Below are 26,583 nucleotides of genomic sequence, written 5' to 3' on the forward strand. Positions count from 1 at the left end.
GCAGTCTTTCCATACTTGCATTTGGTCAGATTTAAAAATGGCTTTACTGCGAAAGCATACCATGCGATTATCTGAGGACAGCGCCCCTCTTCCAAAAGCATACAAACATTTTCCAATCATATAGAGTCACGAAAGTCAGAAATAGCCATCAAATTAATCACTTACCTTTGAAGATTTTCATCTGGTTGCAGTCACAAGAGTCTCAGCTACACAATAAATGTTTGTTTTGTTCAATAAAGTCCCTCTTTATATCCCAAAAACTCAGTTTTGTTGGCGCGTTGTGTTCAGTAATCCACTGGCTCAAAGGCGGTCAAAACACGCAGACGAATACGTCCGAACAGTACCGGTAAAGTTTGTTGAAACATGTCAAACGATTTTTATAATTAATCTTCAGGTTGGCAATTGTCTAATTACTCGATAATATTTCAACCGGACAATAGCGTATTCAATAGAAAGGAAAAACAACGACGGGCACGCACTTGGTCATGTGCGCAAACCAGCACTGCATGCTTCCTCAGTCCACTGACAGAAGGTCTCATTCTTCTTCATTTTTCAGAAAACAATCCTGAAACAATGTCTAAAGACTGTTGACATCTAGTGGAAGCCATAGGAACTGCAATCTGGGTCCTAACCCATTAGAAACTCAATAGGCATTCAATTGAAAACTTCCCACATCAAAAAAATCCCACTTCCCGGATGGATTTTCCTCAGATTTTCACCTGCCATATCAGTTCTGTTATACTCACAGACATCATTTGAACGGTTTTGGAAACTTTAAAGTGTGTTCTATCCAAATCTACCATTTATATGCATATCCTAGATTCTGGGCCTGAGTAACAGGCAGTTTACTTTGGGCACTCTTCTCATCCAGATGTCGAATCACTTCCCCTAAGCCATAAGAAGTTAAAATCCGTGTTCGAAGACTGATTTAAGCCTGTCAATCAATCACACAGCATCATCTGATCTGGGAATTTGCAGTGTGCCAGGCTTTTATGAGAGACAATTGTCATCTAAAGCAGAATTGGTTTGGTTGTTTTCGTTCGAGGTTTGTACTGTAAGCCACATTGGTACTTGTGTTGATTCATTGACTTCGCTGTTTAAAGAAGGTAGAGATCGCACACATAAAAACACTGACCACGACGTGATTTGAACACGCAACCTTCTGATCTGGAGTCAGACACGGTACCGTTGCGCCACGAGGTCTAGACAAAACGCATCTTTGGAGGGGATGCCTAGTTCAGATTTCGTTGATTGTATCATTTGGAATGGAGGCCTGGATCTCTTGGGAAATGTATTATCTGACAATGCCCCCTCGTCAGCACGTGCCTCTGCCCGACAGGTTAGGTGTATGAAAATAAGTAAATGCTGAGCCCGAATAGCTCAGTCGGTAGAGCATCAGACTTTTAATCTGAGGGTCCAGGGTTCAAGTCCCTGTTCGGGCGCTGCTTTAATGTTCACCTTCCTTCAGTAGGCAGTCTTTCCATACTTTCATTTGGTCAGATTTAAAAATGGCTTTACTGCGAAAGCATACCATGCGATTATCTGAGGACAGCGCCCATCTTCCAAAAGCATACAAACATTTTCCAATCATATAGAGTCACGAAAGTCAGAAATAGCCATCAAATTAATCACTTACCTTTGAAGATTTTCATCTGGTTGCAGTCACAAGAGTCTCAGCTACACAATAAATGTTTGTTTTGTTCAATAAAGTCCCTCTTTATATCCCAAAAACTCAGTTTTGTTGGCGCGTTGTGTTCAGTAATCCACTGGCTCAAAGGCGGTCAAAACACGCAGACGAATACGTCCGAACAGTACCGGTAAAGTTTGTTGAAACATGTCAAACGATTTTTATAATTAATCTTCAGGTTGGCAATTGTCTAATTACTCGATAATATTTCAACCGGACAATAGCGTATTCAATAGAAAGGAAAAACAACGACGGGCACGCACTTGGTCATGTGCGCAAACCAGCACTGCATGCTTCCTCAGTCCACTGACAGAAGGTCTCATTCTTCTTCATTTTTCAGAAAACAATCCTGAAACAATGTCTAAAGACTGTTGACATCTAGTGGAAGCCATAGGAACTGCAATCTGGGTCCTAACCCATTAGAAACTCAATAGGCATTCAATTGAAATATTCCCACATCAAAAAAATCCCACTTCCCGGATGGATTTTCCTCAGATTTTCACCTGCCATATCAGTTCTGTTATACTCACAGACATCATTTGAACGGTTTTGGAAACTTTAAAGTGTGTTCTATCCAAATCTACCATTTATATGCATATCCTAGATTCTGGGCCTGAGTAACAGGCAGTTTACTTTGGGCACTCTTCTCATCCAGATGTCGAATCACTTCCCCTAAGCCATAAGAAGTTAAAATCCGTGTTCGAAGACTGATTTAAGCCTGTCAATCAATCACACAGCATCATCTGATCTGGGAATTTGCAGTGTGACAGGCTTTTATGAGAGACAATTGTCATCTAAAGCAGAATTGGTTTGGTTGTTTTCGTTCGAGGTTTGTACTGTAAGCCACATTGGTACTTGTGTTGATTCATTGACTTCGCTGTTTAAAGGAGGTAGAGATTGCACACATAAAAAAACTGACCACGACGTGATTTGAACACGCAACCTTCTGATCTGGAGTCAGACACGCTACCGTTGCGCCACGAGGTCTAGACAAAACACGTCTTTGGAGGGGATGCCTAGTTCAGATTTCGTTGATTGTATCATATGGAATGGAGGCCTGGATCTCTTGGGAAATGTATTATCTGACAATGCCCCCTCGTCAGCACGTGCCTCTGCCCGACAGGTTAGGTGTATGAAAATAAGTAAATGCAGAGCCCGAATAGCTCAGTCGGTAAAGCATCAGACTTTTAAACTGAGGGTCCAGGGTTCAAGTCCCTGTTCGGGCACTGCTTTAATGTTCACCATCCTTCAGTAGGCAGTCTTTCCATACTTGCATTTGGTCAGATTTAAAAATGGCTTTACTGCGAAAGCATACCATGCGATTATCTGAGGACAGCGCCCCTCTTCCAAAAGCATACAAACATTTTCCAATCATATAGAGTCACAAAATTCAGAAATAGCCATCAAATTAATCACTTACCTTTGAAGATTTTCATCTGGTTGCAGTCACAAGAGTCTCAGCTACACAATAAATGTTTGTTTTGTTCAATAAAGTCCCTCTTTATATCCCAAAAACTCAGTTTTGTTGGCGCGTTGTGTTCAGTAATCCACTGGCTCAAAGGCGGTCAAAACACGCAGACGAATACGTCCGAACAGTACCGGTAAAGTTTGTTGAAACATGTCAAACGATTTTTATAATTAATCTTCAGGTTGGCAATTGTCTAATTACTCGATAATATTTCAACCGGACAATAGCGTATTCAATAGAAAGGAAAAACAACGACGGGCACGCACTTGGTCATGTGCGCAAACCAGCACTGCATGCTTCCTCAGTCCACTGACAGAAGGTCTCATTCTTCTTCATTTTTCAGAAAACAATCCTGAAACAATGTCTAAAGACTGTTGACATCTAGTGGAAGCCATAGGAACTGCAATCTGGGTCCTAACCCATTAGAAACTCAATAGGCATTCAATTGAAATATTCCCACATCAAAAAAATCCCACTTCCCGGATGGATTTTCCTCAGATTTTCACCTGCCATATCAGTTCTGTTATACTCACAGACATCATTTGAACGGTTTTGGAAACTTTAAAGTGTGTTCTATCCAAATCTACCATTTATATGCATATCCTAGATTCTGGGCCTGAGTAACAGGCAGTTTACTTTGGGCACTCTTCTCATCCAGATGTCGAATCACTTCCCCTAAGCCATAAGAAGTTAAAATCCGTGTTCGAAGACTGATTTAAGCCTGTCAATCAATCACACAGCATCATCTGATCTGGGAATTTGCAGTGTGACAGGCTTTTATGAGAGACAATTGTCATCTAAAGCAGAATTGGTTTGGTTGTTTTCGTTCGAGGTTTGTACTGTAAGCCACATTGGTACTTGTGTTGATTCATTGACTTCGCTGTTTAAAGGAGGTAGAGATTGCACACATAAAAAAACTGACCACGACGTGATTTGAACACGCAACCTTCTGATCTGGAGTCAGACACGCTACCGTTGCGCCACGAGGTCTAGACAAAACACGTCTTTGGAGGGGATGCCTAGTTCAGATTTCGTTGATTGTATCATTTGGAATGGAGGCCTGGATCTCTTGGGAAATGTATTATCTGACAATGCCCCCTCGTCAGCACGTGCCTCTGCCCGACAGGTTAGGTGTATGAAAATAAGTAAATGCAGAGCCCGAATAGCTCAGTCGGTAAAGCATCAGACTTTTAAACTGAGGGTCCAGGGTTCAAGTCCCTGTTCGGGCACTGTTTTAATGTTCACCATCCTTCAGTAGGCAGTCTTTCCATACTTGCATTTGGTCAGATTTAAAAATGGCTTTACTGCGAAAGCATACCATGCGATTATCTGAGGACAGCGCCCCTCTTCCAAAAGCATACAAACATTTTCCAATCATATAGAGTCACGAAATTCAGAAATAGCCATCAAATTAATCACTTACCTTTGAAGATTTTCATCTGGTTGCAGTCACAAGAGTCTCAGCTACACAATAAATGTTTGTTTTGTTCAATAAAGTCCCTCTTTATATCCCAAAAACTCAGTTTTGTTGGCGCGTTGTGTTCAGTAATCCACTGGCTCAAAGGCGGTCAAAACACGCAGACGAATACGTCCGAACAGTACCGGTAAAGTTTGTTGAAACATGTCAAACGATTTTTATAATTAATCTTCAGGTTGGCAATTGTCTAATTACTCGATAATATTTCAACCGGACAATAGCGTATTCAATAGAAAGGAAAAACAACGACGGGCACGCACTTGGTCATGTGCGCAAACCAGCACTGCATGCTTCCTCAGTCCACTGACAGAAGGTCTCATTCTTCTTCATTTTTCAGAAAACAATCCTGAAACAATGTCTAAAGACTGTTGACATCTAGTGGAAGCCATAGGAACTGCAATCTGGGTCCTAACCCATTAGAAACTCAATAGGCATTCAATTGAAAACTTCCCACATCAAAAAGAATCCCACTTCCCGGATGGATTTTCCTCAGATTTTCACCTGCCATATCAGTTCTGTTATACTCACAGACATCATTTGAACGGTTTTGGAAACTTTAAAGTGTGTTCTATCCAAATCTACCATTTATATGCATATCCTAGATTCTGGGCCTAAGTAACAGGCAGTTTACTTTGGGCACTCTTCTCATCCAGATGTCGAATCACTTCCCCTAAGCCATAAGAAGTTAAAATCCGTGTTCGAAGACTGATTTAAGCCTGTCAATCAATCACACAGCATCATCTGATCTGGGAATTTGCAGTGTGCCAGGCTTTTATGAGAGACAATTGTCATCTAAAGCAGAATTGGTTTGGTTGTTTTCGTTCGAGGTTTGTACTGTAAGCCACATTGGTACTTGTGTTGATTCATTGACTTCGCTGTTTAAAGGAGGTAGAGATTGCACACATAAAAAAACTGACCACGACGTGATTTGAACACACAACCTTCTGATCTGGAGTCAGACACGCTACCGTTGCGCCACGAGGTCTAGACAAAACACGTCTTTGGAGGGGATGCCTAGTTCAGATTTCGTTGATTGTATCATTTGGAATGGAGGCCTGGATCTCTTGGGAAATGTATTATCTGACAATGCCCCCTCGTCAGCACGTGCCTCTGCCCGACAGGTTAGGTGTATGAAAATAAGTAAATGCAGAGCCCGAATAGCTCAGTCGGTAAAGCATCAGACTTTTAAACTGAGGGTCCAGGGTTCAAGTCCCTGTTCGGGCGCTGCTTTAATGTTCACCTTCCTTCAGTAGGCAGTCTTTCCATACTTGCATTTGGTCAGATTTAAAAATGGCTTTACTGCGAAAGCATACCATGCGATTATCTGAGGACAGCGCCCCTCTTCCAAAAGCATACAAACATTTTCCAATCATATAGAGTCACGAAAGTCAGAAATAGCCATCAAATTAATCACTTACCTTTGAAGATTTTCATCTGGTTGCAGTCACAAGAGTCTCAGCTACACAATAAATGTTTGTTTTGTTCAATAAAGTCCCTCTTTATATCCCAAAAACTCAGTTTTGTTGGCGCGTTGTGTTCAGTAATCCACTGGCTCAAAGGCGGTCAAAACACGCAGACGAATACGTCCGAACAGTACCGGTAAAGTTTGTTGAAACATGTCAAACGATTTTTATAATTAATCTTCAGGTTGGCAATTGTCTAATTACTCGATAATATTTCAACCGGACAATAGCGTATTCAATAGAAAGGAAAACAACGACGGGCACGCACTTGGTCATGTGCGCAAACCAGCACTGCATGCTTCCTCAGTCCACTGACAGAAGGTCTCATTCTTCTTCATTTTTCAGAAAACAATCCTGAAACAATGTCTAAAGACTGTTGACATCTAGTGGAAGCCATAGGAACTGCAATCTGGGTCCTAACCCATTAGAAACTCAATAGGCATTCAATTGAAAACTTCCCACATCAAAAGAAATCCCACTTCCCGGATGGATTTTCCTCAGATTTTCACCTGCCATATCAGTTCTGTTATACTCACAGACATCATTTGAACGGTTTTGGAAACTTTAAAGTGTGTTCTATCCAAATCTACCATTTATATGCATATCCTAGATTCTGGGCCTGAGTAACAGGCAGTTTACTTTGGGCACTCTTCTCATCCAGATGTCGAATCACTTCCCCTAAGCCATAAGAAGTTAAAATCCGTGTTCGAAGACTGATTTAAGCCTGTCAATCAATCACACAGCATCATCTGATCTGGGAATTTGCAGTGTGCCAGGCTTTTATGAGAGACAATTGTCATCTAAAGCAGAATTGGTTTGGTTGTTTTCGTTCGAGGTTTGTACTGTAAGCCACATTGGTACTTGTGTTGATTCATTGACTTCGCTGTTTAAAGAAGGTAGAGATTGCACACATAAAAACACTGACCACGACGTGATTTGAACACGCAACCTTCTGATCTGGAGTCAGACACGCTACCGTTGCGCCACGAGGTCTAGACAAAACGCATCTTTGGAGGGGATGCGTAGTTCAGATTTCGTTGATTGTATCATTTGGAATGGAGGCCTGGATCTCTTGGGAAATGTATTATCTGACAATGCCCCCTCGTCAGCACGTGCCTCTGCCCGACAGGTTAGGTGTATGAAAATAAGTAAATGCTGAGCCCGAATAGCTCAGTCGGTAGAGCATCAGACTTTTAATCTGAGGGTCCAGGGTTCAAGTCCCTGTTCGGGCGCTGCTTTAATGTTAACCTTCCTTCAGTAGGCAGTCTTTCCATACTTTCATTTGGTCAGATTTAAAAATGGCTTTACTGCGAAAGCATACCATGCGATTATCTGAGGACAGCGCCCATCTTCCAAAAGCATACAAACATTTTCCAATCATATAGAGTCACGAAAGTCAGAAATAGCCATCAAATTAATCACTTACCTTTGAAGATTTTCATCTGGTTGCAGTCACAAGAGTCTCAGCTACACAATAAATGTTTGTTTTGTTCAATAAAGTCCCTCTTTATATCCCAAAATCTCAGTTTTGTTGGCGCGTTGTGTTCAGTAATCCACTGGCTCAAAGGCGGTCAAAACACGCAGACGAATACGTCCGAACAGTACCGGTAAAGTTTGTTGAAACATGTCAAACGATTTTTATAATTAATCTTCAGGTTGGCAATTGTCTAATTACTCGATAATATTTCAACCGGACAATAGCGTATTCAATAGAAAGGAAAAACAACGACGGGCACGCACTTGGTCATGTGCGCAAACCAGCACTGCATGCTTCCTCAGTCCACTGACAGAAGGTCTCATTCTTCTTCATTTTTCAGAAAACAATCCTGAAACAATGTCTAAAGACTGTTGACATCTAGTGGAAGCCATAGGAACTGCAATCTGGGTCCTAACCCATTAGAAACTCAATAGGCATTCAATTGAAATATTCCCACATCAAAAAAATCCCACTTCCCGGATGGATTTTCCTCAGATTTTCACCTGCCATATCAGTTCTGTTATACTCACAGACATCATTTGAACGGTTTTGGAAACTTTAAAGTGTGTTCTATCCAAATCTACCATTTATATGCATATCCTAGATTCTGGGCCTGAGTAACAGGCAGTTTACTTTGGGCACTCTTCTCATCCAGATGTCGAATCACTTCCCCTAAGCCATAAGAAGTTAAAATCCGTGTTCGAAGACTGATTTAAGCCTGTCAATCAATCACACAGCATCATCTGATCTGGGAATTTGCAGTGTGACAGGCTTTTATGAGAGACAATTGTCATCTAAAGCAGAATTGGTTTGGTTGTTTTCGTTCGAGGTTTGTACTGTAAGCCACATTGGTACTTGTGTTGATTCATTGACTTCGCTGTTTAAAGGAGGTAGAGATTGCACACATAAAAAAACTGACCACGACGTGATTTGAACACGCAACCTTCTGATCTGGAGTCAGACACGCTACCGTTGCGCCACGAGGTCTAGACAAAACACGTCTTTGGAGGGGATGCCTAGTTCAGATTTCGTTGATTGTATCATTTGGAATGGAGGCCTGGATCTCTTGGGAAATGTATTATCTGACAATGCCCCTCGTCAGCACGTGCCTCTGCCCGACAGGTTAGGTGTATGAAAATAAGTAAATGCAGAGCCCGAATAGCTCAGTCGGTAAAGCATCAGACTTTTAAACTGAGGGTCCAGGGTTCAAGTCCCTGTTCGGGCACTGCTTTAATGTTCACCATCCTTCAGTAGGCAGTCTTTCCATACTTGCATTTGGTCAGATTTAAAAATGGCTTTACTGCGAAAGCATACCATGCGATTATCTGAGGACAGCGCCCCTCTTCCAAAAGCATACAAACATTTTCCAATCATATAGAGTCACAAAATTCAGAAATAGCCATCAAATTAATCACTTACCTTTGAAGATTTTCATCTGGTTGCAGTCACAAGAGTCTCAGCTACACAATAAATGTTTGTTTTGTTCAATAAAGTCCCTCTTTATATCCCAAAAACTCAGTTTTGTTGGCGCGTTGTGTTCAGTAATCCACTGGCTCAAAGGCGGTCAAAACACGCAGACGAATACGTCCGAACAGTACCGGTAAAGTTTGTTGAAACATGTCAAACGATTTTTATAATTAATCTTCAGGTTGGCAATTGTCTAATTACTCGATAATATTTCAACCGGACAATAGCGTATTCAATAGAAAGGAAAAACAACGACGGGCACGCACTTGGTCATGTGCGCAAACCAGCACTGCATGCTTCCTCAGTCCACTGACAGAAGGTCTCATTCTTCTTCATTTTTCAGAAAACAATCCTGAAACAATGTCTAAAGACTGTTGACATCTAGTGGAAGCCATAGGAACTGCAATCTGGGTCCTAACCCATTAGAAACTCAATAGGCATTCAATTGAAATATTCCCACATCAAAAAAATCCCACTTCCCGGATGGATTTTCCTCAGATTTTCACCTGCCATATCAGTTCTGTTATACTCACAGACATCATTTGAACGGTTTTGGAAACTTTAAAGTGTGTTCTATCCAAATCTACCATTTATATGCATATCCTAGATTCTGGGCCTGAGTAACAGGCAGTTTACTTTGGGCACTCTTCTCATCCAGATGTCGAATCACTTCCCCTAAGCCATAAGAAGTTAAAATCCGTGTTCGAAGACTGATTTAAGCCTGTCAATCAATCACACAGCATCATCTGATCTGGGAATTTGCAGTGTGACAGGCTTTTATGAGAGACAATTGTCATCTAAAGCAGAATTGGTTTGGTTGTTTTCGTTCGAGGTTTGTACTGTAAGCCACATTGGTACTTGTGTTGATTCATTGACTTCGCTGTTTAAAGGAGGTAGAGATTGCACACATAAAAAAACTGACCACGACGTGATTTGAACACGCAACCTTCTGATCTGGAGTCAGACACGCTACCGTTGCGCCACGAGGTCTAGACAAAACGCATCTTTGGAGGGGATGCGTAGTTCAGATTTCGTTGATTGTATCATTTGGAATGGAGGCCTGGATCTCTTGGGAAATGTATTATCTGACAATGCCCCCTCGTCAGCACGTGCCTCTGCCCGACAGGTTAGGTGTATGAAAATAAGTAAATGCTGAGCCCGAATAGCTCAGTCGGTAGAGCATCAGACTTTTAATCTGAGGGTCCAGGGTTCAAGTCCCTGTTCGGGCGCTGCTTTAATGTTAACCTTCCTTCAGTAGGCAGTCTTTCCATACTTTCATTTGGTCAGATTTAAAAATGGCTTTACTGCGAAAGCATACCATGCGATTATCTGAGGACAGCGCCCATCTTCCAAAAGCATACAAACATTTTCCAATCATATAGAGTCACGAAAGTCAGAAATAGCCATCAAATTAATCACTTACCTTTGAAGATTTTCATCTGGTTGCAGTCACAAGAGTCTCAGCTACACAATAAATGTTTGTTTTGTTCAATAAAGTCCCTCTTTATATCCCAAAATCTCAGTTTTGTTGGCGCGTTGTGTTCAGTAATCCACTGGCTCAAAGGCGGTCAAAACACGCAGACGAATACGTCCGAACAGTACCGGTAAAGTTTGTTGAAACATGTCAAACGATTTTTATAATTAATCTTCAGGTTGGCAATTGTCTAATTACTCGATAATATTTCAACCGGACAATAGCGTATTCAATAGAAAGGAAAAACAACGACGGGCACGCACTTGGTCATGTGCGCAAACCAGCACTGCATGCTTCCTCAGTCCACTGACAGAAGGTCTCATTCTTCTTCATTTTTCAGAAAACAATCCTGAAACAATGTCTAAAGACTGTTGACATCTAGTGGAAGCCATAGGAACTGCAATCTGGGTCCTAACCCATTAGAAACTCAATAGGCATTCAATTGAAATATTCCCACATCAAAAAAATCCCACTTCCCGGATGGATTTTCCTCAGATTTTCACCTGCCATATCAGTTCTGTTATACTCACAGACATCATTTGAACGGTTTTGGAAACTTTAAAGTGTGTTCTATCCAAATCTACCATTTATATGCATATCCTAGATTCTGGGCCTGAGTAACAGGCAGTTTACTTTGGGCACTCTTCTCATCCAGATGTCGAATCACTTCCCCTAAGCCATAAGAAGTTAAAATCCGTGTTCGAAGACTGATTTAAGCCTGTCAATCAATCACACAGCATCATCTGATCTGGGAATTTGCAGTGTGACAGGCTTTTATGAGAGACAATTGTCATCTAAAGCAGAATTGGTTTGGTTGTTTTCGTTCGAGGTTTGTACTGTAAGCCACATTGGTACTTGTGTTGATTCATTGACTTCGCTGTTTAAAGGAGGTAGAGATTGCACACATAAAAAAACTGACCACGACGTGATTTGAACACGCAACCTTCTGATCTGGAGTCAGACACGCTACCGTTGCGCCACGAGGTCTAGACAAAACACGTCTTTGGAGGGGATGCCTAGTTCAGATTTCGTTGATTGTATCATTTGGAATGGAGGCCTGGATCTCTTGGGAAATGTATTATCTGACAATGCCCCTCGTCAGCACGTGCCTCTGCCCGACAGGTTAGGTGTATGAAAATAAGTAAATGCAGAGCCCGAATAGCTCAGTCGGTAAAGCATCAGACTTTTAAACTGAGGGTCCAGGGTTCAAGTCCCTGTTCGGGCACTGCTTTAATGTTCACCATCCTTCAGTAGGCAGTCTTTCCATACTTGCATTTGGTCAGATTTAAAAATGGCTTTACTGCGAAAGCATACCATGCGATTATCTGAGGACAGCGCCCCTCTTCCAAAAGCATACAAACATTTTCCAATCATATAGAGTCACAAAATTCAGAAATAGCCATCAAATTAATCACTTACCTTTGAAGATTTTCATCTGGTTGCAGTCACAAGAGTCTCAGCTACACAATAAATGTTTGTTTTGTTCAATAAAGTCCCTCTTTATATCCCAAAAACTCAGTTTTGTTGGCGCGTTGTGTTCAGTAATCCACTGGCTCAAAGGCGGTCAAAACACGCAGACGAATACGTCCGAACAGTACCGGTAAAGTTTGTTGAAACATGTCAAACGATTTTTATAATTAATCTTCAGGTTGGCAATTGTCTAATTACTCGATAATATTTCAACCGGACAATAGCGTATTCAATAGAAAGGAAAAACAACGACGGGCACGCACTTGGTCATGTGCGCAAACCAGCACTGCATGCTTCCTCAGTCCACTGACAGAAGGTCTCATTCTTCTTCATTTTTCAGAAAACAATCCTGAAACAATGTCTAAAGACTGTTGACATCTAGTGGAAGCCATAGGAACTGCAATCTGGGTCCTAACCCATTAGAAACTCAATAGGCATTCAATTGAAATATTCCCACATCAAAAAAATCCCACTTCCCGGATGGATTTTCCTCAGATTTTCACCTGCCATATCAGTTCTGTTATACTCACAGACATCATTTGAACGGTTTTGGAAACTTTAAAGTGTGTTCTATCCAAATCTACCATTTATATGCATATCCTAGATTCTGGGCCTGAGTAACAGGCAGTTTACTTTGGGCACTCTTCTCATCCAGATGTCGAATCACTTCCCCTAAGCCATAAGAAGTTAAAATCCGTGTTCGAAGACTGATTTAAGCCTGTCAATCAATCACACAGCATCATCTGATCTGGGAATTTGCAGTGTGACAGGCTTTTATGAGAGACAATTGTCATCTAAAGCAGAATTGGTTTGGTTGTTTTCGTTCGAGGTTTGTACTGTAAGCCACATTGGTACTTGTGTTGATTCATTGACTTCGCTGTTTAAAGGAGGTAGAGATTGCACACATAAAAAAACTGACCACGACGTGATTTGAACACGCAACCTTCTGATCTGGAGTCAGACACGCTACCGTTGCGCCACGAGGTCTAGACAAAACACGTCTTTGGAGGGGATGCCTAGTTCAGATTTCGTTGATTGTATCATTTGGAATGGAGGCCTGGATCTCTTGGGAAATGTATTATCTGACAATGCCCCCTCGTCAGCACGTGCCTCTGCCCGACAGGTTAGGTGTATGAAAATAAGTAAATGCAGAGCCCGAATAGCTCAGTCGGTAAAGCATCAGACTTTTAAACTGAGGGTCCAGGGTTCAAGTCCCTGTTCGGGCACTGTTTTAATGTTCACCATCCTTCAGTAGGCAGTCTTTACATACTTGCATTTGGTCAGATTTAAAAATGGCTTTACTGCGAAAGCATACCATGCGATTATCTGAGGACAGCGCCCCTCTTCCAAAAGCATACAAACATTTTCCAATCATATAGAGTCACGAAATTCAGAAATAGCCATCAAATTAATCACTTACCTTTGAAGATTTTCATCTGGTTGCAGTCACAAGAGTCTCAGCTACACAATAAATGTTTGTTTTGTTCAATAAAGTCCCTCTTTATATCCCAAAAACTCAGTTTTGTTGGCGCGTTGTGTTCAGTAATCCACTGGCTCAAAGGCGGTCAAAACACGCAGACGAATACGTCCGAACAGTACCGGTAAAGTTTGTTGAAACATGTCAAACGATTTTTATAATTAATCTTCAGGTTGGCAATTGTCTAATTACTCGATAATATTTCAACCGGACAATAGCGTATTCAATAGAAAGGAAAAACAACGACGGGCACGCACTTGGTCATGTGCGCAAACCAGCACTGCATGCTTCCTCAGTCCACTGACAGAAGGTCTCATTCTTCTTCATTTTTCAGAAAACAATCCTGAAACAATGTCTAAAGACTGTTGACATCTAGTGGAAGCCATAGGAACTGCAATCTGGGTCCTAACCCATTAGAAACTCAATAGGCATTCAATTGAAATATTCCCACATCAAAAAAATCCCACTTCCCGGATGGATTTTCCTCAGATTTTCACCTGCCATATCAGTTCTGTTATACTCACAGACATCATTTGAACGGTTTTGGAAACTTTAAAGTGTGTTCTATCCAAATCTACCATTTATATGCATATCCTAGATTCTGGGCCTGAGTAACAGGCAGTTTACTTTGGGCACTCTTCTCATCCAGATGTCGAATCACTTCCCCTAAGCCATAAGAAGTTAAAATCCGTGTTCGAAGACTGATTTAAGCCTGTCAATCAATCACACAGCATCATCTGATCTGGGAATTTGCAGTGTGACAGGCTTTTATGAGAGACAATTGTCATCTAAAGCAGAATTGGTTTGGTTGTTTTCGTTCGAGGTTTGTACTGTAAGCCACATTGGTACTTGTGTTGATTCATTGACTTCGCTGTTTAAAGGAGGTAGAGATTGCACACATAAAAAAACTGACCACGACGTGATTTGAACACGCAACCTTCTGATCTGGAGTCAGACACGCTACCGTTGCGCCACGAGGTCTAGACAAAACACGTCTTTGGAGGGGATGCCTAGTTCAGATTTCGTTGATTGTATCATTTGGAATGGAGGCCTGGATCTCTTGGGAAATGTATTATCTGACAATGCCCCCTCGTCAGCACGTGCCTCTGCCCGACAGGTTAGGTGTATGAAAATAAGTAAATGCAGAGCCCGAATAGCTCAGTCGGTAAAGCATCAGACTTTTAAACTGAGGGTCCAGGGTTCAAGTCCCTGTTCGGGCACTGTTTTAATGTTCACCATCCTTCAGTAGGCAGTCTTTACATACTTGCATTTGGTCAGATTTAAAAATGGCTTTACTGCGAAAGCATACCATGCGATTATCTGAGGACAGCGCCCCTCTTCCAAAAGCATACAAACATTTTCCAATCATATAGAGTCACGAAATTCAGAAATAGCCATCAAATTAATCACTTACCTTTGAAGATTTTCATCTGGTTGCAGTCACAAGAGTCTCAGCTACACAATAAATGTTTGTTTTGTTCAATAAAGTCCCTCTTTATATCCCAAAAACTCAGTTTTGTTGGCGCGTTGTGTTCAGTAATCCACTGGCTCAAAGGCGGTCAAAACACGCAGACGAATACGTCCGAACAGTACCGGTAAAGTTTGTTGAAACATGTCAAACGATTTTTATAATTAATCTTCAGGTTGGCAATTGTCTAATTACTCGATAATATTTCAACCGGACAATAGCGTATTCAATAGAAAGGAAAAACAACGACGGGCACGCACTTGGTCATGTGCGCAAACCAGCACTGCATGCTTCCTCAGTCCACTGACAGAAGGTCTCATTCTTCTTCATTTTTCAGAAAACAATCCTGAAACAATGTCTAAAGACTGTTGACATCTAGTGGAAGCCATAGGAACTGCAATCTGGGTCCTAACCCATTAGAAACTCAATAGGCATTCAATTGAAATATTCCCACATCAAAAAAATCCCACTTCCCGGATGGATTTTCCTCAGATTTTCACCTGCCATATCAGTTCTGTTATACTCACAGACATCATTTGAACGGTTTTGGAAACTTTAAAGTGTGTTCTATCCAAATCTACCATTTATATGCATATCCTAGATTCTGGGCCTGAGTAACAGGCAGTTTACTTTGGGCACTCTTCTCATCCAGATGTCGAATCACTTCCCCTAAGCCATAAGAAGTTAAAATCCGTGTTCGAAGACTGATTTAAGCCTGTCAATCAATCACACAGCATCATCTGATCTGGGAATTTGCAGTGTGACAGGCTTTTATGAGAGACAATTGTCATCTAAAGCAGAATTGGTTTGGTTGTTTTCGTTCGAGGTTTGTACTGTAAGCCACATTGGTACTTGTGTTGATTCATTGACTTCGCTGTTTAAAGGAGGTAGAGATTGCACACATAAAAAAACTGACCACGACGTGATTTGAACACGCAACCTTCTGATCTGGAGTCAGACACGCTACCGTTGCGCCACGAGGTCTAGACAAAACACGTCTTTGGAGGGGATGCCTAGTTCAGATTTCGTTGATTGTATCATTTGGAATGGAGGCCTGGATCTCTTGGGAAATGTATTATCTGACAATGCCCCCTCGTCAGCACGTGCCTCTGCCCGACAGGTTAGGTGTATGAAAATAAGTAAATGCAGAGCCCGAATAGCTCAGTCGGTAAAGCATCAGACTTTTAAGCTGAGGGTCCAGGGTTCAAGTCCCTGTTCGGGCACTGTTTTAATGTTCACCATCCTTCAGTAGGCAGTCTTTCCATACTTGCATTTGGTCAGATTTAAAAATGGCTTTACTGCGAAAGCATACCATGCGATTATCTGAGGACAGCGCCCCTCTTCCAAAAGCATACAAACATTTTCCAATCATATAGAGTCACGAAATTCAGAAATAGCCATCAAATTAATCACTTACCTTTGAAGATTTTCATCTGGTTGCAGTCACAAGAGTCTCAGCTACACAATAAATGTTTGTTTTGTTCAATAAAGTCCCTCTTTATATCCCAAAAACTCAGTTTTGTTGGCGCGTTGTGTTCAGTAATCCACTGGCTCAAAGGCGGTCAAAACACGCAGACGAATACGTCCGAACAGTACCGGTAAAGTTTGTTGAAACATGTCAAACGATTTTTATAATTAATCTTCAGGTTGGCAATTGTCTAATTACTCGATAATATTTCAACCGGACAATAGCGTATTCAATAGAAAGGAAAAACAACGACGGGCACGCACTTGGTCATGTGCGCAAACCAGCACTGCATGCTTCCTCAGTCCACTGACAGAAGGTCTCATTCTTCTTCATTTTTCAGAAAACAATCCTGAAACAATGTCTAAAGACTGTTGACATCTAGTGGAAGCCATAGGAACTGCAATCTGGGTCCTAACCCATTAGAAACTCAATAGGCATTCAATTGAAAACTTCCCACATCAAAAAGAATCCCACTTCCCGGATGGATTTTCCTCAGATTTTCACCTGCCATATCAGTTCTGTTATACTCACAGACATCATTTGAACGGTTTTGGAAACTTTAAAGTGTGTTCTATCCAAATCTACCATTTATATGCATATCCTAGATTCTGGGCCTGAGTAACAGGCAGTTTACTTTGGGCACTCTTCTCATCCAGATGTCGAATCACTTCCCCTAAGCCATAAGAAGTTAAAATCCGTGTTCGAAGACTGATTTAAGCCTGTCAATCAATCACACAGCATCATCTGATCTGGGAATTTGCAGTGTGCCAGGCTTTTATGAGAGACAATTGTCATCTAAAGCAGAATTGGTTTGGTTGTTTTCGTTCGAGGTTTGTACTGTAAGCCACATTGGTACTTGTGTTGATTCATTGACTTCGCTGTTTAAAGGAGGTAGAGATTGCACACATAAAAAAACTGACCACGACGTGATTTGAACACACAACCTTCTGATCTGGAGACAGACACGCTACCGTTGCGCCACGAGGTCTAGACAAAACACGTCTTTGGAGGGGATGCCTAGTTCAGATTTCGTTGATTGTATCATTTGGAATGGAGGCCTGGATCTCTTGGGAAATGTATTATCTGACAATGCCCCCTCGTCAGCACGTGCCTCTGCCCGACAGGTTAGGTGTATGAAAATAAGTAAATGCAGAGCCCGAATAGCTCAGTCGGTAAAGCGTCAGACTTTTAAACTGAGGGTCCAGGGTTCAAGTCCCTGTTCGGGCGCTGCTTTAATGTTCACCTTCCTTCAGTAGGCAGTCTTTCCATACTTGCATTTGGTCAGATTTAAAAATGGCTTTACTGCGAAAGCATACCATGCGATTATCTGAGGACAGCGCCCCTCTTCCAAAAGCATACAAACATTTTCCAATCATATAGAGTCACGAAAGTCAGAAATAGCCATCAAATTAATCACTTACCTTTGAAGATTTTCATCTGGTTGCAGTCACAAGAGTCTCAGCTACACAATAAATGTTTGTTTTGTTCAATAAAGTCCCTCTTTATATCCCAAAAACTCAGTTTTGTTGGCGCGTTGTGTTCAGTAATCCACTGGCTCAAAGGCGGTCAAAACACGCAGACGAATACGTCCGAACAGTACCGGTAAAGTTTGTTGAAACATGTCAAACGATTTTTATAATTAATCTTCAGGTTGGCAATTGTCTAAATACTCGATAATATTTCAACCGGACAATAGCGTATTCAATAGAAAGGAAAAACAACGACGGGCACGCACTTGGTCATGTGCGCAAACCAGCACTGCATGCTTCCTCAGTCCACTGACAGAAGGTCTCATTCTTCTTCATTTTTCAGAAAACAATCCTGAAACAATGTCTAAAGACTGTTGACATCTAGTGGAAGCCATAGGAACTGCAATCTGGGTCCTAACCCATTAGAAACTCAATAGGCATTCAATTGAAAACTTCCCACATCAAAAAAAATCCCACTTCCCGGATGGATTTTCCTCTGATTTTCACCTGCCATATCAGTTCTGTTATACTCACAGACATCATTTGAACGGTTTTGGAAACTTTAAAGTGTGTTCTATCCAAATCTACCATTTATATGCATATCCTAGATTCTGGGCCTGAGTAACAGGCAGTTTACTTTGGGCACTCTTCTCATCCAGATGTTGAATCACTTCCCCGAAGCCATAAGAAGTTCAAATCCGTGTTCGAAGACTGATTTAAGCCTGTCAATCAATCACACAGCATCATCTGATCTGGGAATTTGCAGTGTGCCAGGCTTTTATGAGAGACAATTGTCATCTAAAGCAGAATTGGTTTGGTTGTTTTCGTTCGAGGTTTGTACTGTAAGCCACATTGGTACTTGTGTTGATTCATTGACTTCGCTGTTTAAAGAAGGTAGAGATTGCACACATGAAAACACTGACCACGACATGATTTGAACACGCAACCTTCTGATCTGCAGTCAGACGCGCTACCGTTGCGCCACGAGGTCTAGACAAAACGCATCTTTGGAGGGGATGCCTAGTTCAGATTTCGTTGATTGTATCATTTGGAATGGAGGCCTGGATCTCTTGGGAAATGTATTATCTGACAATGCCCCCTCGTCAGCACGTGCGTCTGCCCGACAGGTTAGGTGTATGAAAATAAGTAAATGCAGAGCCCGAATAGCTCAGTCGGTAGAGCATCAGACTTTTAATCTGAGGGTCCAGGGTTCAAGTCCCTGTTCGGGCGCTGCTTTAATGTTCACCTTCCTTCAGTAGGCAGTCTTTCCATACTTGCATTTGGTCAGATTTAAAAATGGCTTTACTTGCGAAAGCATACCATGCGATTATCTGAGGACAGCGCCCCTCTTCCAAAAGCATACAAACATTTTCCAATCATATAGAGTCACGAAAGTCAGAAATAGCCATCAAATTAATCACTTACCTTTGAAGATTTTCATCTGGTTGCAGTCACAAGAGTCTCAGCTACACAATAAATGTTTGTTTTGTTCAATAAAGTCCCTCTTTATATCCCAAAAACTCAGTTTTGTTGGCGCGTTGTGTTCAGTAATCCACTGGCTCAAAGGCGGTCAAAACACGCAGACGAATACGTCCGAACAGTACCGGTAAAGTTTGTTGAAACATGTCAAACGATTTTTATAATTAATCTTCAGGTTGGCAATTGTCTAAATACTCGATAATATTTCAACCGGACAATAGCGTATTCAATAGAAAGGAAAAACAACGACGGGCACGCACTTGGTCATGTGCGCAAACCAGCACTGCATGCTTCCTCAGTCCACTGACAGAAGGTCTCATTCTTCTTCATTTTTCAGAAAACAATCCTGAAACAATGTCTAAAGACTGTTGACATCTAGTGGAAGCCATAGGAACTGCAATCTGGGTCCTAACCCATTAGAAACTCAATAGGCATTCAATTGAAAACTTCCCACATCAAAAAAAATCCCACTTCCCGGATGGATTTTCCTCTGATTTTCACCTGCCATATCAGTTCTGTTATACTCACAGACATCATTTGAACGGTTTTGGAAACTTTAAAGTGTGTTCTATCCAAATCTACCATTTATATGCATATCCTAGATTCTGGGCCTGAGTAACAGGCAGTTTACTTTGGGCACTCTTCTCATCCAGATGTTGAATCACTTCCCCGAAGCCATAAGAAGTTCAAATCCGTGTTCGAAGACTGATTTAAGCCTGTCAATCAATCACACAGCATCATCTGATCTGGGAATTTGCAGTGTGCCAGGCTTTTATGAGAGACAATTGTCATCTAAAGCAGAATTGGTTTGGTTGTTTTCGTTCGAGGTTTGTACTGTAAGCCACATTGGTACTTGTGTTGATTCATTGACTTCGCTGTTTAAAGAAGGTAGAGATTGCACACATGAAAACACTGACCACGACATGATTTGAACACGCAACCTTCTGATCTGGAGTCAGACGCACTACCGTTGCGCCACGAGGTCTAGACGAAACGCATCTTTGGAGGGGATGCCTAGTTCAGATTTCGTTGATTGTATCATTTGGAATGGAGGCCTGGATCTCTTGGGAAATGTATTATCTGACAATGCCCCCTCGTCAGCACGTGCCTCTGCCCGACAGGTTAGGTGTATGAAAATAAGAAAATGCAGAGCCCGAATAGCTCAGTCGGTAGAGCATCAGACTTTTAATCTGAGGGTCCAGGGTTCAAGTCCCTGTTCGGGCGCTGCTTCAATGTTCACCTTCCTTCAGTAGGCAGTCTTTCCATACTTGCATTTGGTCAGATTTAAAAATGGCTTTACTGCGAAAGCATACCATGCGATTATCTGAGGACAGCGCCCCGCATACAAACATTTTCCAATCATATAGAGTCACGAAAGTCAGAAATAGCGATCAAATTAATCACTTACCTTTGAAGATTTTCATCTGGTTGCAGTCACAAGAGTCTCAGCTACACAATAAATGTTTGTTTTGTTCAATAAAGTCCCTCTTTATATCCCAAAAACTCAGTTTTGTTGGCGCGTTGTGTTCAGTAATCCACTGGCTCAAAGGCGGTCAAAACACGCAGACGAATACGTCCGAACAGTACCGGTAAAGTTTGTTGAAACATGTCAAACGATTTTTATAATTAATCTTCAGGTTGGCAATTGTCTAAATACTCGATAATATTTCAACCGGACAATAGTGTATTCAATAGAAAGGAAAAACAACGACGGGCACGCACTTGGTCATGTGCGCAAACCAGCACTGCATGCTTCCTCAGTCCACTGACAGAAGGTCTCATTCTTCTTCATTTTTCAGAAAACAATCCTGAAACAATGTCTAAAGACTGTTGACATCTAGTGGAAGCCATAGGAACTGCAATCTGGGTCCTAACCCATTAGAAACTCAATAGGCATTCAATTGAAATATTCCCACATCAAAAAAATCCCACTTCCCGGATGGATTTTCCTCAGATTTTCACCTGCCATATCAGTTCTGTTATACTCACAGACATCATTTGAACGGTTTTGGAAACTTTAAAGTGTGTTCTATCCAAATCTACCATTTATATGCATATCCTAGATTCTGGGCCTGAGTAACAGGCAGTTTACTTTGGGCACTCTTCTCATCCAGATGTCGAATCACTTCCCCTAAGCCATAAGAAGTTAAAATCCGTGTTCGAAGACTGATTTAAGCCTGTCAATCAATCACACAGCATCATCTGATCTGGGAATTTGCAGTGTGACAGGCTTTTATGAGAGACAATTGTCATCTAAAGCAGAATTGGTTTGGTTGTTTTCGTTCGAGGTTTGTACTGTAAGCCACATTGGTACTTGTGTTGATTCATTGACTTCGCTGTTTAAAGGAGGTAGAGATTGCACACATAAAAAAACTGACCACGACGTGATTTGAACACGCAACCTTCTGATCTGGAGTCAGACACGCTACCGTTGCGCCACGAGGTCTAGACAAAACACGTCTTTGGAGGGGATGCCTAGTTCAGATTTCGTTGATTGTATCATTTGGAATGGAGGCCTGGATCTCTTGGGAAATGTATTATCTGACAATGCCCCCTCGTCAGCACGTGCCTCTGCCCGACAGGTTAGGTGTATGAAAATAAGTAAATGCAGAGCCCGAATAGCTCAGTCGGTAAAGCATCAGACTTTTAAGCTGAGGGTCCAGGGTTCAAGTCCCTGTTCGGGCACTGTTTTAATGTTCACCATCCTTCAGTAGGCAGTCTTTCCATACTTGCATTTGGTCAGATTTAAAAATGGCTTTACTGCGAAAGCATACCATGCGATTATCTGAGGACAGCGCCCCTCTTCCAAAAGCATACAAACATTTTCCAATCATATAGAGTCACGAAATTCAGAAATAGCCATCAAATTAATCACTTACCTTTGAAGATTTTCATCTGGTTGCAGTCACAAGAGTCTCAGCTACACAATAAATGTTTGTTTTGTTCAATAAAGTCCCTCTTTATATCCCAAAAACTCAGTTTTGTTGGCGCGTTGTGTTCAGTAATCCACTGGCTCAAAGGCGGTCAAAACACGCAGACGAATACGTCCGAACAGTACCGGTAAAGTTTGTTGAAACATGTCAAACGATTTTTATAATTAATCTTCAGGTTGGCAATTGTCTAATTACTCGATAATATTTCAACCGGACAATAGCGTATTCAATAGAAAGGAAAAACAACGACGGGCACGCACTTGGTCATGTGCGCAAACCAGCACTGCATGCTTCCTCAGTCCACTGACAGAAGGTCTCATTCTTCTTCATTTTTCAGAAAACAATCCTGAAACAATGTCTAAAGACTGTTGACATCTAGTGGAAGCCATAGGAACTGCAATCTGGGTCCTAACCCATTAGAAACTCAATAGGCATTCAATTGAAAACTTCCCACATCAAAAAGAATCCCACTTCCCGGATGGATTTTCCTCAGATTTTCACCTGCCATATCAGTTCTGTTATACTCACAGACATCATTTGAACGGTTTTGGAAACTTTAAAGTGTGTTCTATCCAAATCTACCATTTATATGCATATCCTAGATTCTGGGCCTGAGTAACAGGCAGTTTACTTTGGGCACTCTTCTCATCCAGATGTCGAATCACTTCCCCTAAGCCATAAGAAGTTAAAATCCGTGTTCGAAGACTGATTTAAGCCTGTCAATCAATCACACAGCATCATCTGATCTGGGAATTTGCAGTGTGCCAGGCTTTTATGAGAGACAATTGTCATCTAAAGCAGAATTGGTTTGGTTGTTTTCGTTCGAGGTTTGTACTGTAAGCCACATTGGTACTTGTGTTGATTCATTGACTTCGCTGTTTAAAGGAGGTAGAGATTGCACACATAAAAAAACTGACCACGACGTGATTTGAACACACAACCTTCTGATCTGGAGACAGACACGCTACCGTTGCGCCACGAGGTCTAGACAAAACACGTCTTTGGAGGGGATGCCTAGTTCAGATTTCGTTGATTGTATCATTTGGAATGGAGGCCTGGATCTCTTGGGAAATGTATTATCTGACAATGCCCCCTCGTCAGCACGTGCCTCTGCCCGACAGGTTAGGTGTATGAAAATAAGTAAATGCAGAGCCCGAATAGCTCAGTCGGTAAAGCGTCAGACTTTTAAACTGAGGGTCCAGGGTTCAAGTCCCTGTTCGGGCGCTGCTTTAATGTTCACCTTCCTTCAGTAGGCAGTCTTTCCATACTTGCATTTGGTCAGATTTAAAAATGGCTTTACTGCGAAAGCATACCATGCGATTATCTGAGGACAGCGCCCCTCTTCCAAAAGCATACAAACATTTTCCAATCATATAGAGTCACGAAAGTCAGAAATAGCCATCAAATTAATCACTTACCTTTGAAGATTTTCATCTGGTTGCAGTCACAAGAGTCTCAGCTACACAATAAATGTTTGTTTTGTTCAATAAAGTCCCTCTTTATATCCCAAAAACTCAGTTTTGTTGGCGCGTTGTGTTCAGTAATCCACTGGCTCAAAGGCGGTCAAAACACGCAGACGAATACGTCCGAACAGTACCGGTAAAGTTTGTTGAAACATGTCAAACGATTTTTATAATTAATCTTCAGGTTGGCAATTGTCTAAATACTCGATAATATTTCAACCGGACAATAGCGTATTCAATAGAAAGGAAAAACAACGACGGGCACGCACTTGGTCATGTGCGCAAACCAGCACTGCATGCTTCCTCAGTCCACTGACAGAAGGTCTCATTCTTCTTCATTTTTCAGAAAACAATCCTGAAACAATGTCTAAAGACTGTTGACATCTAGTGGAAGCCATAGGAACTGCAATCTGGGTCCTAACCCATTAGAAACTCAATAGGCATTCAATTGAAAACTTCCCACATCAAAAAAAATCCCACTTCCCGGATGGATTTTCCTCTGATTTTCACCTGCCATATCAGTTCTGTTATACTCACAGACATCATTTGAACGGTTTTGGAAACTTTAAAGTGTGTTCTATCCAAATCTACCATTTATATGCATATCCTAGATTCTGGGCCTGAGTAACAGGCAGTTTACTTTGGGCACTCTTCTCATCCAGATGTTGAATCACTTCCCCGAAGCCATAAGAAGTTCAAATCCGTGTTCGAAGACTGATTTAAGCCTGTCAATCAATCACACAGCATCATCTGATCTGGGAATTTGCAGTGTGCCAGGCTTTTATGAGAGACAATTGTCATCTAAAGCAGAATTGGTTTGGTTGTTTTCGTTCGAGGTTTGTACTGTAAGCCACATTGGTACTTGTGTTGATTCATTGACTTCGCTGTTTAAAGAAGGTAGAGATTGCACACATGAAAACACTGACCACGACATGATTTGAACACGCAACCTTCTGATCTGCAGTCAGACGCGCTACCGTTGCGCCACGAGGTCTAGACAAAACGCATCTTTGGAGGGGATGCCTAGTTCAGATTTCGTTGATTGTATCATTTGGAATGGAGGCCTGGATCTCTTGGGAAATGTATTATCTGACAATGCCCCCTCGTCAGCACGTGCGTCTGCCCGACAGGTTAGGTGTATGAAAATAAGTAAATGCAGAGCCCGAATAGCTCAGTCGGTAGAGCATCAGACTTTTAATCTGAGGGTCCAGGGTTCAAGTCCCTGTTCGGGCGCTGCTTTAATGTTCACCTTCCTTCAGTAGGCAGTCTTTCCATACTTGCATTTGGTCAGATTTAAAAATGGCTTTACTTGCGAAAGCATACCATGCGATTATCTGAGGACAGCGCCCCTCTTCCAAAAGCATACAAACATTTTCCAATCATATAGAGTCACGAAAGTCAGAAATAGCCATCAAATTAATCACTTACCTTTGAAGATTTTCATCTGGTTGCAGTCACAAGAGTCTCAGCTACACAATAAATGTTTGTTTTGTTCAATAAAGTCCCTCTTTATATCCCAAAAACTCAGTTTTGTTGGCGCGTTGTGTTCAGTAATCCACTGGCTCAAAGGCGGTCAAAACACGCAGACGAATACGTCCGAACAGTACCGGTAAAGTTTGTTGAAACATGTCAAACGATTTTTATAATTAATCTTCAGGTTGGCAATTGTCTAAATACTCGATAATATTTCAACCGGACAATAGCGTATTCAATAGAAAGGAAAAACAACGACGGGCACGCACTTGGTCATGTGCGCAAACCAGCACTGCATGCTTCCTCAGTCCACTGACAGAAGGTCTCATTCTTCTTCATTTTTCAGAAAACAATCCTGAAACAATGTCTAAAGACTGTTGACATCTAGTGGAAGCCATAGGAACTGCAATCTGGGTCCTAACCCATTAGAAACTCAATAGGCATTCAATTGAAAACTTCCCACATCAAAAAAAATCCCACTTCCCGGATGGATTTTCCTCTGATTTTCACCTGCCATATCAGTTCTGTTATACTCACAGACATCATTTGAACGGTTTTGGAAACTTTAAAGTGTGTTCTATCCAAATCTACCATTTATATGCATATCCTAGATTCTGGGCCTGAGTAACAGGCAGTTTACTTTGGGCACTCTTCTCATCCAGATGTTGAATCACTTCCCCGAAGCCATAAGAAGTTCAAATCCGTGTTCGAAGACTGATTTAAGCCTGTCAATCAATCACACAGCATCATCTGATCTGGGAATTTGCAGTGTGCCAGGCTTTTATGAGAGACAATTGTCATCTAAAGCAGAATTGGTTTGGTTGTTTTCGTTCGAGGTTTGTACTGTAAGCCACATTGGTACTTGTGTTGATTCATTGACTTCGCTGTTTAAAGAAGGTAGAGATTGCACACATGAAAACACTGACCACGACATGATTTGAACACGCAACCTTCTGATCTGGAGTCAGACGCACTACCGTTGCGCCACGAGGTCTAGACGAAACGCATCTTTGGAGGGGATGCCTAGTTCAGATTTCGTTGATTGTATCATTTGGAATGGAGGCCTGGATCTCTTGGGAAATGTATTATCTGACAATGCCCCCTCGTCAGCACGTGCCTCTGCCCGACAGGTTAGGTGTATGAAAATAAGAAAATGCAGAGCCCGAATAGCTCAGTCGGTAGAGCATCAGACTTTTAATCTGAGGGTCCAGGGTTCAAGTCCCTGTTCGGGCGCTGCTTCAATGTTCACCTTCCTTCAGTAGGCAGTCTTTCCATACTTGCATTTGGTCAGATTTAAAAATGGCTTTACTGCGAAAGCATACCATGCGATTATCTGAGGACAGCGCCCCGCATACAAACATTTTCCAATC

The 26,583-nt window shown here is 41.7% G+C and overlaps 33 non-coding genes across 33 annotated transcripts; 17 read left to right on the top strand and 16 right to left on the bottom strand.

Moving 5' to 3' along the window:
* Nucleotides 1–1,131: 1,131 nt before the first annotated feature.
* On the bottom strand, nucleotides 1,132–1,203 carry trnaw-cca (transfer RNA tryptophan (anticodon CCA)). The gene has a single exon. It is a non-coding gene; the product is annotated as a tRNA-Trp (tRNA).
* A 166-nt stretch (nucleotides 1,204–1,369) lies between these two features.
* On the top strand, nucleotides 1,370–1,442 carry trnak-uuu (transfer RNA lysine (anticodon UUU)). The gene has a single exon. It is a non-coding gene; the product is annotated as a tRNA-Lys (tRNA).
* Nucleotides 1,443–2,602: 1,160 nt separating this feature from the next.
* Nucleotides 2,603–2,674, bottom strand: trnaw-cca (transfer RNA tryptophan (anticodon CCA)). The gene has a single exon. It is a non-coding gene; the product is annotated as a tRNA-Trp (tRNA).
* A 166-nt stretch (nucleotides 2,675–2,840) lies between these two features.
* trnak-uuu (transfer RNA lysine (anticodon UUU)) lies at nucleotides 2,841–2,913 on the top strand. The gene has a single exon. It is a non-coding gene; the product is annotated as a tRNA-Lys (tRNA).
* A 1,160-nt stretch (nucleotides 2,914–4,073) lies between these two features.
* Nucleotides 4,074–4,145, bottom strand: trnaw-cca (transfer RNA tryptophan (anticodon CCA)). The gene has a single exon. It is a non-coding gene; the product is annotated as a tRNA-Trp (tRNA).
* Nucleotides 4,146–4,311: 166 nt separating this feature from the next.
* Nucleotides 4,312–4,384, top strand: trnak-uuu (transfer RNA lysine (anticodon UUU)). Its single transcript has one exon. It is a non-coding gene; the product is annotated as a tRNA-Lys (tRNA).
* A 1,161-nt stretch (nucleotides 4,385–5,545) lies between these two features.
* On the bottom strand, nucleotides 5,546–5,617 carry trnaw-cca (transfer RNA tryptophan (anticodon CCA)). Its single transcript has one exon. It is a non-coding gene; the product is annotated as a tRNA-Trp (tRNA).
* A 1,399-nt stretch (nucleotides 5,618–7,016) lies between these two features.
* trnaw-cca (transfer RNA tryptophan (anticodon CCA)) lies at nucleotides 7,017–7,088 on the bottom strand. Its single transcript has one exon. It is a non-coding gene; the product is annotated as a tRNA-Trp (tRNA).
* Nucleotides 7,089–7,254: 166 nt separating this feature from the next.
* On the top strand, nucleotides 7,255–7,327 carry trnak-uuu (transfer RNA lysine (anticodon UUU)). The gene has a single exon. It is a non-coding gene; the product is annotated as a tRNA-Lys (tRNA).
* A 1,160-nt stretch (nucleotides 7,328–8,487) lies between these two features.
* Nucleotides 8,488–8,559, bottom strand: trnaw-cca (transfer RNA tryptophan (anticodon CCA)). The gene has a single exon. It is a non-coding gene; the product is annotated as a tRNA-Trp (tRNA).
* Nucleotides 8,560–8,724: 165 nt separating this feature from the next.
* Nucleotides 8,725–8,797, top strand: trnak-uuu (transfer RNA lysine (anticodon UUU)). The gene has a single exon. It is a non-coding gene; the product is annotated as a tRNA-Lys (tRNA).
* Nucleotides 8,798–9,957: 1,160 nt separating this feature from the next.
* Nucleotides 9,958–10,029, bottom strand: trnaw-cca (transfer RNA tryptophan (anticodon CCA)). The gene has a single exon. It is a non-coding gene; the product is annotated as a tRNA-Trp (tRNA).
* A 166-nt stretch (nucleotides 10,030–10,195) lies between these two features.
* On the top strand, nucleotides 10,196–10,268 carry trnak-uuu (transfer RNA lysine (anticodon UUU)). Its single transcript has one exon. It is a non-coding gene; the product is annotated as a tRNA-Lys (tRNA).
* Nucleotides 10,269–11,428: 1,160 nt separating this feature from the next.
* Nucleotides 11,429–11,500, bottom strand: trnaw-cca (transfer RNA tryptophan (anticodon CCA)). The gene has a single exon. It is a non-coding gene; the product is annotated as a tRNA-Trp (tRNA).
* Nucleotides 11,501–11,665: 165 nt separating this feature from the next.
* On the top strand, nucleotides 11,666–11,738 carry trnak-uuu (transfer RNA lysine (anticodon UUU)). The gene has a single exon. It is a non-coding gene; the product is annotated as a tRNA-Lys (tRNA).
* Nucleotides 11,739–12,898: 1,160 nt separating this feature from the next.
* trnaw-cca (transfer RNA tryptophan (anticodon CCA)) lies at nucleotides 12,899–12,970 on the bottom strand. The gene has a single exon. It is a non-coding gene; the product is annotated as a tRNA-Trp (tRNA).
* Nucleotides 12,971–13,136: 166 nt separating this feature from the next.
* Nucleotides 13,137–13,209, top strand: trnak-uuu (transfer RNA lysine (anticodon UUU)). The gene has a single exon. It is a non-coding gene; the product is annotated as a tRNA-Lys (tRNA).
* A 1,160-nt stretch (nucleotides 13,210–14,369) lies between these two features.
* trnaw-cca (transfer RNA tryptophan (anticodon CCA)) lies at nucleotides 14,370–14,441 on the bottom strand. Its single transcript has one exon. It is a non-coding gene; the product is annotated as a tRNA-Trp (tRNA).
* A 166-nt stretch (nucleotides 14,442–14,607) lies between these two features.
* On the top strand, nucleotides 14,608–14,680 carry trnak-uuu (transfer RNA lysine (anticodon UUU)). Its single transcript has one exon. It is a non-coding gene; the product is annotated as a tRNA-Lys (tRNA).
* A 1,160-nt stretch (nucleotides 14,681–15,840) lies between these two features.
* trnaw-cca (transfer RNA tryptophan (anticodon CCA)) lies at nucleotides 15,841–15,912 on the bottom strand. Its single transcript has one exon. It is a non-coding gene; the product is annotated as a tRNA-Trp (tRNA).
* Nucleotides 15,913–16,078: 166 nt separating this feature from the next.
* On the top strand, nucleotides 16,079–16,151 carry trnak-uuu (transfer RNA lysine (anticodon UUU)). The gene has a single exon. It is a non-coding gene; the product is annotated as a tRNA-Lys (tRNA).
* A 1,161-nt stretch (nucleotides 16,152–17,312) lies between these two features.
* Nucleotides 17,313–17,384, bottom strand: trnaw-cca (transfer RNA tryptophan (anticodon CCA)). The gene has a single exon. It is a non-coding gene; the product is annotated as a tRNA-Trp (tRNA).
* Nucleotides 17,385–17,550: 166 nt separating this feature from the next.
* On the top strand, nucleotides 17,551–17,623 carry trnak-uuu (transfer RNA lysine (anticodon UUU)). Its single transcript has one exon. It is a non-coding gene; the product is annotated as a tRNA-Lys (tRNA).
* A 1,399-nt stretch (nucleotides 17,624–19,022) lies between these two features.
* trnak-uuu (transfer RNA lysine (anticodon UUU)) lies at nucleotides 19,023–19,095 on the top strand. The gene has a single exon. It is a non-coding gene; the product is annotated as a tRNA-Lys (tRNA).
* A 1,162-nt stretch (nucleotides 19,096–20,257) lies between these two features.
* On the bottom strand, nucleotides 20,258–20,329 carry trnaw-cca (transfer RNA tryptophan (anticodon CCA)). Its single transcript has one exon. It is a non-coding gene; the product is annotated as a tRNA-Trp (tRNA).
* A 166-nt stretch (nucleotides 20,330–20,495) lies between these two features.
* On the top strand, nucleotides 20,496–20,568 carry trnak-uuu (transfer RNA lysine (anticodon UUU)). The gene has a single exon. It is a non-coding gene; the product is annotated as a tRNA-Lys (tRNA).
* A 1,150-nt stretch (nucleotides 20,569–21,718) lies between these two features.
* On the bottom strand, nucleotides 21,719–21,790 carry trnaw-cca (transfer RNA tryptophan (anticodon CCA)). The gene has a single exon. It is a non-coding gene; the product is annotated as a tRNA-Trp (tRNA).
* A 166-nt stretch (nucleotides 21,791–21,956) lies between these two features.
* trnak-uuu (transfer RNA lysine (anticodon UUU)) lies at nucleotides 21,957–22,029 on the top strand. The gene has a single exon. It is a non-coding gene; the product is annotated as a tRNA-Lys (tRNA).
* Nucleotides 22,030–23,190: 1,161 nt separating this feature from the next.
* Nucleotides 23,191–23,262, bottom strand: trnaw-cca (transfer RNA tryptophan (anticodon CCA)). Its single transcript has one exon. It is a non-coding gene; the product is annotated as a tRNA-Trp (tRNA).
* Nucleotides 23,263–23,428: 166 nt separating this feature from the next.
* trnak-uuu (transfer RNA lysine (anticodon UUU)) lies at nucleotides 23,429–23,501 on the top strand. Its single transcript has one exon. It is a non-coding gene; the product is annotated as a tRNA-Lys (tRNA).
* Nucleotides 23,502–24,900: 1,399 nt separating this feature from the next.
* trnak-uuu (transfer RNA lysine (anticodon UUU)) lies at nucleotides 24,901–24,973 on the top strand. Its single transcript has one exon. It is a non-coding gene; the product is annotated as a tRNA-Lys (tRNA).
* Nucleotides 24,974–26,135: 1,162 nt separating this feature from the next.
* On the bottom strand, nucleotides 26,136–26,207 carry trnaw-cca (transfer RNA tryptophan (anticodon CCA)). Its single transcript has one exon. It is a non-coding gene; the product is annotated as a tRNA-Trp (tRNA).
* Nucleotides 26,208–26,373: 166 nt separating this feature from the next.
* trnak-uuu (transfer RNA lysine (anticodon UUU)) lies at nucleotides 26,374–26,446 on the top strand. The gene has a single exon. It is a non-coding gene; the product is annotated as a tRNA-Lys (tRNA).
* Nucleotides 26,447–26,583: the final 137 nt, after the last annotated feature.

Source organism: Salmo salar, chromosome 03 (genome assembly GCF_965601325.2).
Source record: "Salmo salar chromosome 03, fSalSal1, whole genome shotgun sequence".
NCBI classification, from domain to species: Eukaryota; Metazoa; Chordata; class Actinopteri; order Salmoniformes; family Salmonidae; genus Salmo; species Salmo salar.